Here is an 18,018-nt window from a genome sequence, read left to right as displayed (position 1 = left end):
TGGCCTCACTCGTCCCAGCCTGAGCTCGGCCTCTCTGTCCCTTGGAGCTGTTCCCCAGCCTCCCTTTCTCTCTCCCGACAGATGCTTTTTCTGCTAATAAATCCTGCCTGTGATATCACAGTTTTTTGCAGCAGCTGGCTCAGAATCGAGACATCAACACATGAATCACACAGGATGAGAGGAGGAGGAGGAGGCTGAAGACAGAGGAGTCAGCTACCTTGGTGACAAGGAACAGAAGAGAGAAAGAACAGGAGATTATAATAAGATTTGGGGGGCTGTTTTCTGCCAAGTGGGATGGCTTTAAACTTCTCCCTGTGTTCACCACCCACTCAGAGATTGGCAAAATAGTTCTGGGTGGGGCAACCAGTGGGGAATTTGGCAACGAAAAGGAGAAAGTTTGCAGGGGAGACCTGCCATGCGATCGATGCCCATGCCGCGGGCGGAGGGGGCGGCCGTGCCATCAGCAGACCCCGCCCGGTGTGGGCAGACTTCTAGCACGGCGTGGACAGGCTTCCCGAGACTCGCGGTTTGGGTTCCTTCCGTAACATTCCGTGTTCATAAGAATAAGCTTTCAGTTCGACAGTGGAACATCGAAGGCCATTTTTCAAAATATGGTTCTTTCTGAGCTTTCTCCATCTCCTGCCACCTCTCCCGCACGCAAGCGAAAAGTAATAACAGAAAGAATTTCGAATGTTTGCTAAATACCAGATTCTGTAGCCGTGCCGTCACTGCGTGTCCTTAACAGCCTTTTGGAGTAGGTCTTCTCTTCACTCTCATTTTCTAGACAAAGAACAGGCTTCACATTATTAAATTATTTCCTAGGGTCACAGATTGAGCGTGAAATCGAGCCAGGCAGCGGGATAACAGAGGCTGTGATGATGGCTGTGCAGTGACTTTTTAGGAAGAACGAGTTACGTTTGAACGGGTGTAGGCGTCATCTCACGTGTGTCAAGCTCCGCCGTGGACCCTGGGGCCCCATGGTGAGTGCTGAGTGGCCCAGCTTGGATTAGACAGCCCTCAGGATCAGATAAGCAGCAGGAGAACCAGCATCCCACAGGAAACTTCAGCTCTCAGATTTATTTTTCTATTACCCTCAGCTGCTTCCCAAGTCGCGTGTCTTGGTGTTCGCAGAGGCAATTAGCCCACCACGGCGCCGCCCCCTCGGGCTGCCAGAGCAAAGCCACTGGAGTCAGTGCCTTTGCACACAGGCCTGGCCTGGGTCGCAGCTCATCAGGTGCAGGGAAATGCCGTCTCCTGTCTTTCAAAGAGGGGACAAGTGACAGTGCTCCCGGGGAGGGGGCGTGGCATGGAGGACATGATGCCCGGGGGCTGGGCTCGGGCTTGGTGCGATCCTGGCATAGCGACTTCCCTTCTGCTGACCTCCTCTGTGTTCTGAGGGGGCGGTGGTCCCCCGGCTCCTTGCCCTTCTGGGGGGCGGATTTGTAGTCGTTTCCCCCAAACAGGCTTCAGACCCGTCGGAGGCTGGGAGTCCAGTGGAAAGGAGTCAGGGAGACCGGACTGGACTGAGGTGCGGTTCGCGACAGGGCTCCAAACGGAGGGAACAGAAGCCCGGCCTCGTCGGGACGGAGCGCGCCTGGGCAGGGCCCCGGTGCGAGAGACAGGCACTGGGGCGGGTCGTTGTCCCTGGCTTTCCCGTCCACCCCTGGCTGGGTGTCGCGTAGGGCTCAGACTGAGGACTTGGGACCGGACGGGAGAGGTCTGGGTTACCCGCCCCCTAACTCCTCTTAGCCCGTTCTCTCCTCCTTGGATGTGAAGCCGCGCCCCACGCCGCTCGGCTGGCCGATGGTGGGGCCACAGGGTGTTGCAGCACTGCTGGGGGAGTGGATGCACAGGGACCTCGCTGCGCGTAGCTAGTGTCACGCAGCACTCCGCGGGGGACACTTTGCAGCTGGAGAGAGCGAGAGCGAGCCGACGCGCGCTCGGCGGGGAGAGGCAGCCAGGCTGGCTCGCGCCCAGTGAGCCACGGCAGTGGCCTCCTCCCTCCCTCCTGCCTGGCCCTCTACAGAACATTCCAGGCCCCACGAGAAGGCATGCGTGCTCCTGGGCGGGGGCCGGCCAGCCGTGCAGGGCCTGGGGCCCATGCGCCCGCAGCAGGGCGCCCCCGCCCCCGCCTCGGCCCTGGCAGCGATCGGGAGCCTGTCTCTGACAGCAGCCCGTATAACTTATTTATAACCCAACCGTTGCTGAAGAGTATTTAGCAAGCATATTTCCTGAAGGCCACTCTTCTTGTAAGAAACCCCACCGGTGATTTAATTAAGCCTACATAAATGCTAAATGGAATTCAACCAGAATGGGATTTGCTGATTTGTATGTGTTGAACTAAATTCCTTGTTCTGTTCTAATTGAATAGATTGAACACAGACTGTATTTGTTCTTATCCTGCAGCCACTTTCACGGGAGCGATAAATTGGAAATGTTATCTGGCTCGATATGCCAGTTTTTCTGAGAAAATCACTCTGCCAGTGGTGAGGGAATGTAGGAGATAAAAACATCTTTGTTTTCAAAGTCATATGTCACAAACCAAGGAGACTCAAAAAAAAAAAAATTATAGCCACTTCTGGCAAGGGTCTGGTGAAACAGGCGCCTCACGAAGGGCCCGTATTGTTGGCAATTCACGCTGCAGAAGGCGCAGGTATCAGAAGAGAGGTTGACACCACCGTGACGCCTCACGCCTCCGCCCCAGGGTTCCACACGTGGAGGCTGCAGCCCAGGATGGCCGCGGCCTGGGAAGAGCGTGCATGCGTGCGGACGGCATCGCGGCGTTGGCCGTAGAGGCAAACCGAACAAGGCCACGGCACGATTGAGCCAAACAAACAAGCAAACAAAATGACGCGTCGGTCGTGACACTTCCTCAGTAGAATGTCAGGCAGCAGTGAACACGACGGCCACTCCAAGCACAGCAGCAAGCGGGAACGTGAAAGTGTGTCACGTACGCACTGTAAATAAACTCCGCCGTAGACGGGCGCCGCCCGCATGCCGTAGCCGGCGAGCAAGTCCACAGAGACAGACGGGCACAGCGGGCCTCGGGCTGGAGGAAGGCAGGGTGGGGAGTGAACACCAACGGGCATGGGTCCTTTCGGGGTGCTGACAGTGCTCTTGAACAGGACACTGGCGATGGTCACACCACTCTGTGAATGTAGTAATGTCACCGAAAGTGGTCACAGTGCCCGTTTATGTCGTGTGCACTTACAATAACTAAGAACAGATGTGACAGAGGGTGAAAATGAGAGAAAGTACCACCCGAGCAGCAGTTCTTTTAGGGGAGCTTGGCTGTGGCTGAGCTCCTCTATGTCTCTGGAAGTTCCCGGAACTTTATTACTGGAAGGCAGGACCAGGCAGGGTCAGAATCTAGCCAATGGCAAGAGTCAGGCCTTCGCTACCCCGTGACCCCCAGCCAGTGTAGAGGGTGAGATAGACTTTGGGAGAGAAAACAGATCAAAAGCCAGTAGTCTAAGCTTCCATCTTGGAGAACTAGATAAAGAAAAGCAATAAAAACCTAAAGCAAATAGAAATATGAACAATTATAGCACAAATTAGTAAAGTTTCAAAACGAGAAATCAATAGGGAAAAGCCATGAAAGCCAAAGCTGGTTTTTGAAAAGGTTCCTGAAATTGATAAGCCTCCAGTCAGGATAACCAAGAGAAAGTAGAGAAGAAACAAATTGTTTGCATCAGAAATGAAAGAGGGACATCGCTGTTGGTCTCGTGGGCATTGAAAGGACAGTAAAGGAGTATTAGGAACATCTCTATGCCCCCAAACTAGATTACATAAATTAATTCACGAAGGAAGGCGTAAACCACCAAAGCTCGCCCAAGGATAAATAGATTATCTAAATAGGCCTATATCTATTAAGTATATTGAATTTATTGATGATAATCTCCATAAAAAGAAAAAAACCAGGCACACATGGTTTCACTGGTGAGTTCCACGAAGTAGCTAAAGGAAGTGGCACCGAGCCTCTGCGGCGTGTTCTGGAGGTGGACGCAGAGGGGACACCTCCCAGCGCCTTCCACGAGGCCGGCATTGCTGTAACACCAGAAACAGGGACGTCACGAGAGGGGAACCCCACACGCCAGTGTCTCCCGTGAACAGAGATGCAAAACCCCTCAGCAGCACACTGGGAAACAGAACCCAGCAGTGTATGGAATTAAATACAGCACCAAGGCGATGTCTCCGCGGCTTACGGGGGTGGTTCAGCCTCAAAAGTCACGTAACGTTATCCATCATATTAACAGCGAAAAGAAGGCACACGGTCTTATCAGTAAGCGGAGAAATAGATTTTGACAAAAATTCCATACTCACAATAAAAACTCTCAGAAAACTTCAACTTGATGAAAAAAAGTAGCCTGGAAACACTTGTACCTAACATCATGGTTACTGTGGAGAAGGTAGGTGGCTTTGTCCTCGGATCAGGAGCTGGGCAGCCATGCCCCTCTCGGCACTGCTGTTCAGCATCGTCCTGGAAGTTCTGGCTAACACGGCAACACAGGAAGAGGAAGTCAAATGTGTAGGGCCTGGGAAGGAAGAGAAAAACCATCTCTGCCTGCAGACGACACGGGCGTCCACACACAGGACCCCAGATGAGTAGCAACAGCGGGGGCAGAGCACACCGGCAACATTCAAAAGTCAGTTTTCCCTGTACACCAGCGACGAACAGTTAGAATTTGAAATTAAAAACAAATTACACTGTTGCATCGGTGCCAAAACATTAGGTGTAGTTCTAGCCTAATACCTACAGGATTTATGCGAGGAAAAACAGAACTCATTAAAGGAACCAAGGTCTAAAGGAGAGATATTCCATATTCATAGAGGAGCCTCGCTATCGTTAAGATAGAAATTTCTTCCAACTTAATCTGTAGATTTGGTGCGATCAATCAAAATCTCACCTCCTTTGTAGACATTGACAAACTGATTCTAAAGTTTTATTTAGAAAGTGAGCAGACACATGCTAGCCGGCACAGTACTGAAGAACAAAGTCAGAGGCCTGCCACTGCCTCGCTTTAATGCTTACTACAAAGCTCCAGTAATTATGACAACATGCTGTTGATGAAAGAATAGGCAAGTGATGAGAAGAGAGAGGAGAGGAGAGGGGAGGGAGGGGAGGGAGGGGAGCGGAGGGGAGGGGAACCCAGAACGAGACCCACACTAATAGAGTCAACTCATCTTGGACAAAGGAGCAGAGACAATTCATGGAGAGAGTCTCTTCAGTAAATGATGCTATAACATTTGGACACCCATACATAAAGAAAAAAAGCTTCACAAAAATTTCTTTGAAATAAGTCTTAGGTGTAAATGTAAATTGCAAAATTTCTAGATGGTAAAGTAGGGAGAAATTAGGTGACCTTGAGTCTGTCGATGAGTATTTAGATACACCAAAAGCACACTCTATAAAAGAAAAAAACCCCAACAAGTTGGACTTTATTAAAATTAAAAACTGTTCTCTGAGAAAGGTTCTTCAGAGAACGGAGAGACAAGACACAGGAAGAGCTGTGTACAGAACACATCTGAGAAAGTACTTTAAAATGTGCAAAGAGCTTTTAGAACTTGACATTTGGAATAATAACCCAGTTTGAAAATGGGTCAGACCACACCTCTGGACAGAAGGTGTGCAGACGTCAAATAAGCACGTGAAAGGTGTTCAACAGTGCAGACTACGAGGTGCGGTTGGGTACTCACCTGTGAGGATGACTAGAAGCCGTGCAGAGAGAGTCGACTGCTCCAGGTGCCGTCGAACGTGTGGATCGACCTGAACGCTCGGTCATGGCCGACGGGGATGCGGATGGTGTGGCCGCGTTGGAGCCAAGTGGCGACTTCTCGCGAAGCGACACAGAGCAACTTAGGCTCCTGGGCATTTACCCAGAATAGCTGAAAACTTACATTCGCACAAAAACCCGCACACGAGTGTGTGCAGCAGCATCATTTATAGTAGCCAGAATCTGGAAGCAGCCAAGACGCTCTTCTGTAAGTGAATGAATAGTCAGTGATCTGTCACGCAGTGAGATAGATTGTTCAGTAATCGAAAGAATTCACTATCGAGGCAAGAAAAGACATGGAGACATTTTAGGTGCATTTTCGCAGTGAACGAAGCTAGAGAAACCTAGTATATGGTTCCACGTCCTTGAGACCCTGGAAAAGGCAACACGAGAGACAGTGGAGGGATCTGAAAGGTCGGCGTCGCTGCGCCCCGGGGCAGGTGAAGCGAGCGTCTGCACCATGATGCTGGGCACCTGTCGTCGCACGCTGCCCGGACCCGCAGAACGCACACCGCTAGGAAGGAGCCTCCGTGTGAGCTAAGACCTTAGTGCGCAGTGACGTGTAGCAGTTGTGCCAGGTGTGCCGCGCCCGTGCCGATGCGGGGGGAGCGGTGTGCCGGCAGGGCGCGGGTGGGCGTGTGCGGGGAGCCGTCTGCACTCCGCCCAGCTTCTCTGCGACACTAGCCTCGTACTGAAAGACGAAACGTACGTTTCTTATTTTCAGTTACGGTCGGCATTTGGTACAGTATTAGTTTCAGGTGTACAGCGTGGTGATTAGACATGTACATAACGTATCCCCCAGTGAGTCTCGTGCCCACCGGACAGCATGCAGGGCGGCCGCGACGTCCCTGGCCGCTCTCCCTGGGCTGCGCGCCCCGGCCCCGTGACTCTTTCTAGCACTGGCGGTTCTGCACTTCATCAGAATCTTCCAGGTGTTCTGAGAGCTTGCCATGGCCTCTGGGGTGTCTCGTACTTTATCCCTCAGGGTGGCAGTCCTCAACCTTGGTGGCACCAGGGACTGGGGTCCCTGTGAGAATCTAATGCCTGGCGGTCCGAGGTGGAGCTATGGCGGTGATGCTGGCACTGGGGAGCAGCTGCAGATACCGAGCCCGGTTCCTGACAGGCCACAGATGGGTACCAGTCTGTGACCCGGGGCTTGGGGACCCCTGCTCAGGGCACGCATGGGCAGTAGGGGTAAAGCTGCCTTGCGAATGCAGCCTTCCCTCAAATTTGTTGGCATTTCTTCTCAGGTTTTGTTTACTGATTGAAATCACCTTTCCGTGGCTTTGTCACCTGGCAGAAAGAGTTGCGACTGTCCTCCTGGCCAGCTTGGCAGTCCGTGGGCCACTGAGACGAGCTGCGTTTGGAGTCGTGCTCATGTGGCGCTTGTGGCCCGGCGGCCTGGGTTCACCCCCGGCGCTCCCGATGCCATGTGCGGGGTGTGCGTGGTGACGGCCGCTGTGGGGGACGTTGGCGCTCACCCCAAGGGTGGTCGTGAAGATGGGGCTGTTTGTTGGCCCCTCGTAGGTGTTGAGTAAGCGTGAGCTGTGGTTTCACTGTCATGTACATCTTGCCAGAGCCCACGTCAGCTGGGGAAGGGTGCACGGCCTCTGCACGCGTTATTTCTGGCCGTACGAGCACATGAAAGAGAGCCAGGATGGGATGCTCGGGCGCTGTGGGGACACTGCCCGCAGGGCAGGAAGAAGAGGAACGGGGTACCCCAAGTCCCCTTCGTAATCCCACTGGGTACGCCGGACCCCAGCACTGTGCTTTTCTGAGAAGGAAGTGGGATGAAGCCATGCCTCACCTCCGACATCTTGGGGCCCCCCTGAGCCCCAGCTCTCACACCGGTTCCCTCTGGCCTTCCCGCTCTGCCCCACGCAGGGCCGTGGCGGGGAGAAGGACTGAGGGGCCTTAGGGAAATGAACAGCCTTGCTGTCGCTTGCTTGGCTTGCCGGAAACGGTCCCTGGGATCGTGTCTCCACTCTGGGACGCTCACAGCCTAGACCTTGCTTCCTTCAAGCATCGGACGTGAAGGGTCCGCAGGGCTTCACGCTACCTGGCACCACAGGCCGCGCAGCAGGCGTCTTGCCCTCCGCATTGGAGGCTGCCCCCGCCCTCTCGGCGCGGGGCGACCATCGCCCGTCAGGGCCTCAGGCTCAGCCGCCTCAGACGCGCTGCTGCGGCTGAGTCCTCCCCGCTCTCCTGTCCTTGCTCAGCCGCGTTCCAGCGAGGCCCGGCCCCTCCAGCGCCCCTGACGAGGGGCAGCAGCTGTCCCCAGCCGCGCCCCTCCTGCGCACGGCGAACCGCGGACATGCTTCCGGCACACTCTTTTCCACCTCTTCCACCTTCTGCAATGGAATTTAGAACCCGCACTCCAGGCCTGTCCTTCGCCGTATTTGTGCCACCTCCCTAAATTGGAGTGCGGAAAGAGAAGGCATCTGCTCAAATTGACATTTCCATCCCAGCTCGCTCCTTCGAGAGTGACAGGCTGTAATTTGCCAACGAGTTTGCATCCGAACGCGCAGGCTGGAGCTGACGTCTTGGGGTTGTCTACCAGTGCCATCTCCGGCTCACGCGCGCTGCCGGGAAGCCACTCCGAGGTCAGCAGGTGCTGCAGCAAAGCAGAGAAAGGCCAGGCGCCTGACTCCCTGAGCCCCTCGGCGCGCCAAGCCCAGTGACCTACTTGGGTCTCTCCATGGCGCAGGTGGCTGCGTCAGCAGCCTTTGTCATCACGTTGACACTGGTGACATCAAGCAGGTTTGCACCTGTGGCCATCCACGGACTTGCTTACCAGTCAGGGCGCCAGCTACCACGGGCTTTGGGCCCTGTGCCTGGCGAGAGGCCCAGTGAGGCTGGGAGTGGCCCGTGCTGGAGAACCGGACCTGTGTGTGGCGACGGGCACGTAGCTCAGGTCTGCCCTTTGCCGGGTCCGGTCTGGTCCTGCAGCGGCTGCTCAGAAGCGGGGGAAGAGACGGGGTGCGGGGAGGCCGCACGTGCGGTGGCACCCGGCCTGCCTGTGCCGCGCCCCTGCTGCAGTGGTCTGCTTCCCGTTAACCCTGGCACCGCGTTCGCTCTAAAGACGGGAGATTTGGTTTTGCCATTGTTGTTTCTCCAACCGGAAGAATGAGTCGGTTTTCCTGGTCCAGAGCAGGGGGACACAGAACCGGCCTCTAGAATTAAGGACGAGCATCCGAGCAGCCAGCCCGAGCCAGGCCCGGATGGCTGCTGGTGCCGAGTCGCTGCCTTCGCCCCCGCCAGGTGGGCCGGGGCGCGTGGTGTCGTCACGTGTGCGTGCTGCCAGCGAAGCACCGGCCGGCGCGGGTGGCAGCGCGAGAAGTGCGGCAAGCAGAGCCGCGCGCGTGAGGGCCAGGGCGGGCTCAGCAGCGGGGCGCGCCCACCCCCTGCGGGGCGCCCGACCACGCACGGCGCCCGGCGGGAGAGGGCGCCGAGGGGGGCGTTTGCTGCACGTGGCTTCCTCGCCCGCTCGCCAGCCTCTCCCTCCCGTGGGGGGTTCGTGTTTGCAGCGAGCTTAATCTCTGCCAGGCGGGAGTTCGATCCGTTTTGGACACATCTGACAGTGACCTTTTACGGGTAAAATTAGGTCACTCTATTCTCCTTTAAAGACTGCCACGTGGGTATTTCATTGGCTTTCAGAAAGATCCGGCTTCTCCTGCTGGCCGTCGGCTCCTCCCCCGGCCTGCTTGATCTGACCAGTTTCTCACCTGTGTGGTGACTCACCACAGTGCCCCTTTCCCACCGGGGCACAGCCTGTTTTATTCCCAGTTTGTCTTATCGCGGCACTGACGCGCGCGGGCAGGAGTCAGTGCGCCCGCAGTGCCGTCCACCGCAGGCCGCGGCGCACACGGGTCCCTACGACGCGCTCGCCTCGCCGACCCGCAACTCCACGCTGCCGGCCACGGCACTCCCGGCTCTGCGCCTGTGGTTCCGAGTGTTTAAGTGACCCACAGAGGCGTGGCGACAATGGCTAGCATGAGTTGGGTGCTCGCTGACTGCTGGGGGTCACGAGTTACGGGTGTAAGCAGTCACCATTTGTTCCGCCCATTATCCACTCAGCAAACCCCGAGCGAGAGGCTGCTACGCTCCGGCCCGTGTGCTGGGCACTAGAGACACGTCGGTCAACAGGACACGTCCCGCGGGGAGTTGGGGCTCTGCTGAGGAGGCCGGCTGGCCGGCAGGTGGTTACAGCACAGACAGCACATCTGGGTGGGCGGCGTGCCCCGTGGTGGTGGCCAGGACACGGGCTCCCAGGGGAGCGCCCGAACCACTTGTGGGGGGTCATGGCCCATCTTTGGATTCTCAGCATTGTCTTGGGACAAGGATGAGAACACAAGGACTTTCTCACGACTGCCGTTTGGCTGACGAGTTTTGCAGACTCTTCCCAAACGCCGAGCGGTGCCCAGACAGCTGGCGCTTCTTGCCTGGGTCCGGCCCGGCTGCTCCAGGCCCTCAGAGCCACGGTCGCGGCAGCGCGGCGGGATGCTCAGGCGGGCGGCGGAGGGCCTCCGAGGCGGCCCGTGCCGTGGCACGCGCTGGCTGACCGTCCCGTGGCCAGGCAGGCCGTGCTCTGCTGCTGGGGGTCGCCAGCTGCAGCCGCAGGGTCCCTTCCCTGAGCCGCCGGCCCGGCCCCGTTGGGTGGCGTGGCACTGCCCCGCATTGCTGGAAGCAGAGACAGAAACCGAGCCGTGGGCAGCTTCTGCAGACTGAGGTGTGCCCGCGTGGGCCCTGGGGGCAGGGGCAGTAAGCAGAAGCGAGTGGGGGGGCGGGCAACGGAGCGCTCCCACGGGGTCCCTCAGGGAATGCGGTCGACCCGGAGGGGGCGAGGGAAGGGGTGCTGGCCAGGATGACAGCAGCGGGAGCTGGATCAGGACACCAGAGTGCTCGGAGGTGGCAGACAGACAGCTGGAGGCAGATCTTGGAATAGAAGTAACAGGAATGAAAACTGGAAATAAGTGATGCTCCAAAAAAGGAGCGGGCGGCAGCTGTGGGAGGGGGCCCGGGTCTGTCTGGCCTCAGGCCCAGGAGCCCACGCCTTGTTCCTCGTTTCAGCGGGACACCCGTCAGCACCCCCCTCGGAATGCAAGGCCAGCTGACGGCCCGCCGCCGCCCTGTCCCCTGGGCGCTGCACCTCGTCCTCGCTGCCTTGCCCTCACAGGGCGTACCTACCTGTGTACAGCTGGTGGGGACAGACCGACAAGGGAGCCCAGGGTGAGGCTTCCTTGGCGTGCAGCGCCCCGGAGACTCGGTGGTGTGTTATGGGGGACGATCCCACCCCGCGAAGCAAACTCCCCTGGGGACCCAGGACAGCAGCCACCAGAGCAGACAGACTAGTGAGTCTCCTCTTGAGACGACATCACAAGGGGAAGTAAGTCACAGCGCTGTCTCCCGGGAGGACCGCCCCTGCCGAGGGAAGGCCCCGGTGCCTGCAGGCCCGACGGGAGGGTGCTCACGGTTCACCCCGGCTCTGCTGCCCTGGCCGCGGCTGTCATTCCGGTCCCCAGCAGCACCAGCTCCGAAGTGGAGAATGGCAGGCACAGGGCGTCGCTCTCCGGAGACCCGCCCGCAGGGACACTGGGTGGCAGGACTGGGCGGGGAGAGCAGCTGACAGTCGGGTGCCTGTGCTGAAGACCGACGAGCCCCGCGGGGACCTGGGCTGCCCCAGACTGGCACTGGGGCTGCTCCTGGGGTCCGCGCAGCCACCACGCCCTGGCTGGGGCCACCCACGGGAGGGGCAGCACCTCTGGCAGCAGTTCCTTGCTGGGGAAGGCAGCGCTGTCAGCGGCCACTGTCCCCAGCACCTGGGTGCCAGGCGTGCTGGCCTGACAGGGGACGTGGGCGGAACATCACACTGTCCCTGAGATCGTCATTGTCATTTAGCAGGAGAGGCTCGAGAATGGAGCTGCTTGCCCCAGGCCTGTCTGCTCCCTGGGCCAGCGTGCTTCCTCTCCCCTGCCCTCTGCCTCAGCGGCCTTCGTTTCCCTCGGGAGACCCGCTGATGACGAAGGAGGGGGAGGCTCCTGAGGGAGAAGGGGCCAGCCCCAGGGAGGTGCCTCGGACCCCCTTGGCATCAGTGACCCGTGACGTGCCAGGTGTCGTTCCGTGTGCCACGGGTGTGACGGCGGGGCAGAGCCCCCTTCTCAGGGAGCCTGTTCTCCTCCATCGGGTGCCCGTCCCCGAGCCTAGAGGCCCACGTCGGAGCAAATGGGGAGTAGCGGGTCGGCCGCGCGACCCGCGGTGTCGTGGGAAAGCAAGGCAGAGGCCCCACTGCCGGTGTTAGCTGGGGAGAGTTGTACTTGGCTCACACAGTAGAAAACCCAGTGGCTAATCGGAAGCTTTACTCTTCTCTGGTCCTTAGAAGTGGGTGTTAAGTGGGTGTTTACTGAACACGAGAGCACTCCGGCGTGCAAGACTGTCCCACAGTGCTGAGCTGCGGGGCAGAGCCCGCGCCATCACAGTCGCAGACTGCTGGCCCGTACACCTGCTGCGGCCCGGCTTCCGGTGCCGTCTGGCTTGGGCCCATGTCTGTCCCAGAGCGTCGGCCTCACAGGGAGGACGGGGCGCGCTCCGGCCACTGTGGGGCTGCAGAGTCCCGCCCAGCGCTCTGCTCCCCGCCCGCGCGCCGCCTTCGGCAGCTCTTCGGAAAGCGGCCCTCTGAGAAGGCGTGCTCCGGGGCGCTGACCCTCCATCAGCCGCTCACGAAGGCTCCCCGCTGACTGCACCCCGCTCCTCCCCGTGCATCAGCGACGGGGACCAGGTTGCAGAGCTGTTGGGTTTCAAGCCCCTTATAAATGAGGACACCGTTTTGTCCGTGTCCTGTGGGTGCTGGGACTGAGGAGGTGAGAACGTCGTCCTCTGTCTGTGGAGCAGACCTTTTCTTCCTTTGGGGCTCAGCCTGGGCCATGCCTGGGTCCCAGGTGCTCCTAGGGCGGCTCCCTGGCGGCAGTTCCAGGTGGGGGTCTATGCTGGGCCGCGAGCTCAGATGTGGCCAGCAGGGCACACCATGGGCTGGGGGCTGGTGAGGGAGCCCCGCACGGCCGGGCGCTCCCTCAGAGCTGCGCCTTGCTGGCTGCAAGCTCTGAGACCCTGGGCAGGCCACCTGGCACACGGAACACAGCGAGTACTCGTAACGCTCAGCCGCCACCATCCCGCCACGTTCTGCTCAGCTCAGTGGCACAAATGCCAGGTTTGGAGGACAACTCTCATCTACACATATATTTTTCTTTTTTAGCCAGCGCCCTGTTCTTATCTGTACTTGACGCTTCCTGCCTCTTTAGGTAAATGCACCTGCAGATCTTCCAGAAATTTGGAGCTGGCAGGGCTCCCTCCACTCTGGGAGCTGGTGCAGAATTGCTCCAAGGACAGCTCTGTGTGTGTGTGTATGTGTGTGCGTGCGCGCGCATGTCCAGAGGCCTGGGGGTTGGGTCAGAGTGGGGCAGGGGGACAGGAAAGAACCATCTTGGAGTGTCTGGCTTGCTTTGTGCTCATCCCCAAGAGAACCATAAATTACCCGCCTCACTTCTTCGCCGCTGCTCCTGTGGAAATTAAATTCACAGCCTGTGTTTTAGATCCTACATATTGTTTGGCTTAGGCTGGGACTCTTTATTCACTCTGATAAATAGAGCATTTTAATAACATTCACAGCACGGCAGAGTTAGGAGCAAACACACAAGGCTCTCCAGGTGTCTCCAGGAGCACCCCCGAGGTAGGATCTTGTCACAGCTGTCTCCCCAGGAGGGTGACTAAAGCCTAAGCAAGAAGGCATCGTGTCCCTGCTCGTCCAGGGTCTGACAGCAGGGCAGCAAGTGCAGCGAGGACTCGGGGACAGGGGAAGGCCCCCTCCTCTTTCTCCTTTCAGTCGGGGCTGTGTCCTCACTGCCGGAGATGCCGGGAGGGGGGTGCCCCCAGTCACCGAGCGCCTGTGTGCCCAGCGTGGGGCCGCGTCCCTCCTCTTTCCTCGGCGTAGCGTCAGCCTCTTTGCCTCAGAGGTCTTCGCGGCCCACGCGCGGACTGGCTCCTGCTCTGTGCTCGGCTCTGGGGGGCGCCGCGGTGGGGAGGACACAGCTCACGGGGTGGCAGGGGGACGGGCCTGGCCGCGGGGCGGGCGGTCGCCGCTGCTGCGCCCTGCCTGCTGCTGGGGCCACTCGCTGCCTTGCACGGCGGTTACGGCTTGGGCAGAGCTCACGCGTGGGCCCCCACCTTCACGGCGCGTGTGTGCCCTGGGTGGTGTTGAGGCCAGGAGACAGGAGACCAGTTCACGTGAGGCCTGGAGCTAGTAACTTGAGACACAGAGTACAGAGGCCACGGCGCGTGGGAGCCGGCTGCTTGGTGACTGGATGAAAGGAGGGGGACTGGAGACGTGGGGAGGGGCCCAGGTGGAGGACACAGCAGTGGGACTGAGCCGGGGACGGCAGGCAGAGACCGGAGAGGCCCCGGAGGCTGAGGGAAGGCCGCGGGACTGAATTGTGAGGCTACCAGGAGGAAACCGAGGCGGGCCCCTGGTTAGATGACAGGGCGAGAGCAGAAGGAAGCGAGGAAGGAGGAAGGGGGGAGGGAGGAGAGAGAGAAGGAACAAAGAAGAAAAGGGGGGAGAGGAAGGAAGGAAATAAATTAGCTTAAAAAACTTCAGAACCTAACATCCTTTAGACAGTTTTTCAGAGGCCAGCTCTGCTGCTCCCACTCTGAGGCACTCTGTGCATTTCTGGAGAAACGGACCAGTGGGCAGTGTGAGCTGGCCCTGGGGTGGTGGGCTGTAGCCTAGAGGGCATGGTCCCCACTGGGGGGGGGTGTCATCCCCACCAGGGAGCAGGATCCCCATGGGAAACCCACAGACTCAGATACTCATCCAACTTCTCACAAATGAGGAAAAAAAGGCCCTAATAGGCCTGGAGACAGGAGGTGACCTGGGTGACATCACCTGGGAAGGGGGTGAAGCTGCAGGTGGGTGTCCTCGCTTCTGTCCCCGCGAGATGGAGAGAACCAACAGAGTTGGCCCCTCCGCCTCCCCTCAGCCACCTCCGACCTTCCTGCTCACCTCATTCCCGGGGACAGAGAGCAGAGCATCCCCAGCCCTCAGAGACGTCTCAGCCACCAAACCCGGACGCGGGGCGCCCTTGGCTGAGGGGGCGGGGAGGCTGGGTGCATAAGGCTGCTCACGATTCAGAGGGTGACATCAGCTCAGCTGCTTGCATGCTGTGCTAAACCTCAACGTGCATAGGCTGAAAATCCGCCAGCTACTCTGCAGGAGCAGTGGCTTAATGAGATCAGGAGGAGTTGAGAACACTCGTTACATCCGAAACAGTGATGTAAAAAGCTCGACACGGGCTGAGAGTTCGCAGTGGAATTCTGAAATCAGTAAGTGGGGAAGCCGTGTTCTGAGGACACAGAGCCCAAGCCCTGGCTTTGGCCAGGCCAAGGCCAAATCTACTGCTATGTGAGAACAAAAGCTCTCACATGGAAGTCCCTGCTGTCCTTTGGAGACTAGTCACAAAACCACATTACTGTTTACATTATGAAGTTCTACCCATGTCATCCTGTAGATAGATCTGGTCTGTTGAGCTCTGAGTCCCCATTTTTTTTTAATGCGACTCGAATTTGAATCAAACAGGGAATGGGGATTCGTGCACAGTCACAACTGAGAACATTACCAGCTGTGACATGGCCCCCTGGGCACCCCAGGGGCTGTGGTCAACTCTGGGGCAGAAACTGGCATTTGCGGATACCCAGCAGACCATGTTGCATGTTGAAACCAGAATCTAAGTGGCAGTAGAAACACACACGTGAGTCATCTTGACAAGCTGAAGGAACTGAGTAAGTGCTTACGTGGCCAAAGCGCTGTGGGATGGGGGACTCTGTGTGGTCTGCAGAGAGAAGGATAAGGAGGGAGGGGACAGACTTCTCGGAATCTTGAATTCAATAAGAGGTTTGGATTATGTCGTGAGAATAGGGGAATCATCAGAGGGCTGTATGTTTTTAAAAGATCATGCTGGCAGGTGGAGACTGGATTGGAGGAAAGATGGTCAAGAATGGAGGTGGGGACCAGCTAAAAGGACATTGCAGTGGTTCAGGACAGAGGTGATGTTAGCTCTGACTAGGACAATGGGAGTGGAGGTGAGAGAGGCAGGTGGGTGGATGGATGACGGGATGGATGGATGGGTGGGTGGGTGACTAATAGATGGATGATGGATGGGTGGGTGGGTGCTGTTGTGCACCCCTTTCCACTAAGATGGGTAGATGGGTAATGGATGGTTAGGTGAGTGGATGGATAGGTGGGTGGATGGATGATGATGGATGGGTGGATGGATGGATGATGGATGGGTGGATGATGGGTGGATCATTGGATGGAAGGATGATGGATGGATAGATGGATGGATGGATAGATGGATGAATTGATGGATGGATGATGGAGATGGATGGGTGGGTTGGTAGATGGATGGGTAGATGAGTGAATGGTGAGTGGATGGGTGGGTAGATGGATGGTGGATGGATGGATGGATGGATGGATGGATAGGTGGGTGGATGGATGGATGATGGGTCAGATGGTTGATGGGTGGGTGGATGGATGGTGGATGATGGGTGGGTGGGTGGATGGATGAGGGTGGATGGATAGATGGATGGATGATGGAATGGATGGGTAGATGATGGATGGGTAAATGGGTGGGTGGTTGGATGGATGATGAGATAGATGGGTAGATGGGTGGATAGATGATGGGTGGATGGGTAGGTGAATAATGGATGGATGGATGGATAGGTGGGTGGATGGATGGATGGTGGATGATGGATGGTGGATGATAGATGGATGGGTAGGTTGGTGAATGGTGAGCGGATGGGTGGGTAGATGGGTGGGTAGATGGATGGATGGATGGATGGATGGATAGGTGGGTGGATGGATGGATGGATGGATGATGGGTTGGATGGTTGGTGGGTGGGTGGGTGGATGGATCCATGGATGATTCAGTGACAGGGCATGCACAGTTTATGACCTTTGTCTTTGATATTATGCTTGAACCCAGAGATATGTAAATTGACTTCCCGTAAGAAGCTCATTGACTGTTTAAGATTTTTCTGAGTCAATAGCAAGTGAGTATAGACCGATAAGCATCTGGCCATTGGTGTCCCTGAAGAACAAATTTCATGTGTCAGGAGTCTCAGGTCCTCAGAGGAGATGGCAGGCTGTGGACACAGCGGGGAGGCTGGGAGCAGAACTAGAATCCCACGCCAGCAACCCAGTTGTAGGGTCCTTGCTCTACTTGATGTGGCTGTCACTATGCTGTTGCGCACTCCTTCCCACTAAGGAGAGAGGCCAGGGCCTTCTACTGCTGTCAGCCGTGTGACACCATGCAAACAGGCTGATGGGAGTCACTGCTGTGCCTTGCCCCCAAGGGAACAGCCACACTGAGGGAAGAGCGCACGGAAGCCCCGGTCAGGAGCAAAGCAGGCAGGAAGGCGACGGCTGCCTTCTCACAGGTGTGCGAGGGGCCTGCGGGCGGGAAGCAGACAGGACGGCCGCGTGTGTGGATGCACGTCTGCGTTTGTGGTCACGTGTGAGAAGGGGCATCTGGAAACCTCTCTCCCTGGCTTCTCGCTCCGTGGGTTCCTGTGCTGCACGGGAGGGAGGGAGGGAGAAATGGTTTCTGTCCTTTTGGAGTTTAGTCTCCAGGGTGGCAGCAGGAAGAGTCAGGAGAGGGGAGAGAGCCCGGCAGAGAAACTGAGTCAGAGGGAGACAGAACAGGTGCAGAGGTGGCGGGATGGGGCACCGCCCAGCCCGTCCCACCCAGGGGCTCTGCTCCGGGCACAGCTCCCGTCCCGCACCCGCGGTTGCCCTGCCCGTTTTGCGGGGTGCCACCTCCACCCACCTGGGAGCTGCTCAGGAGAAGACCTCGTTTCTTTCCAACTGCTGTGCGCAGTTCTCGTCGGGTTCTGCATTTTCTCAGATGCTGGGTGGAGCCCACCTCTGTTCCCTGGGGTGGTGGCAGGGCCTCCAGGTTGTCAGGAGGGGGCGCGGGGGGGGGGCGTCCCATCAGAGTGTGCCCCAGGTTGTCCAAGAGAAGGATGGGGACAATAAGAGCAGTAGCGTCTCTGCCCTCACGGCAGTCTGGAAGGGCAGGGACAATCTCTCCCGGAGTCCCCGAGGCAGATTTTGTACAAGTTGCTGGCGTGGGGTGGGCATTTGGACAGAAGGGTCCATGAGAGCTTCAGGAGGCAGGGGTGCAGGCTGGGGCGTGGT

This window comes from Rousettus aegyptiacus, unplaced genomic scaffold, assembly GCF_014176215.1.
Source record: "Rousettus aegyptiacus isolate mRouAeg1 unplaced genomic scaffold, mRouAeg1.p scaffold_m13_p_8, whole genome shotgun sequence".
NCBI classification, from domain to species: domain Eukaryota; kingdom Metazoa; phylum Chordata; class Mammalia; order Chiroptera; family Pteropodidae; genus Rousettus; species Rousettus aegyptiacus.
Note: the sequence above shows the minus strand (reverse complement) of the source record.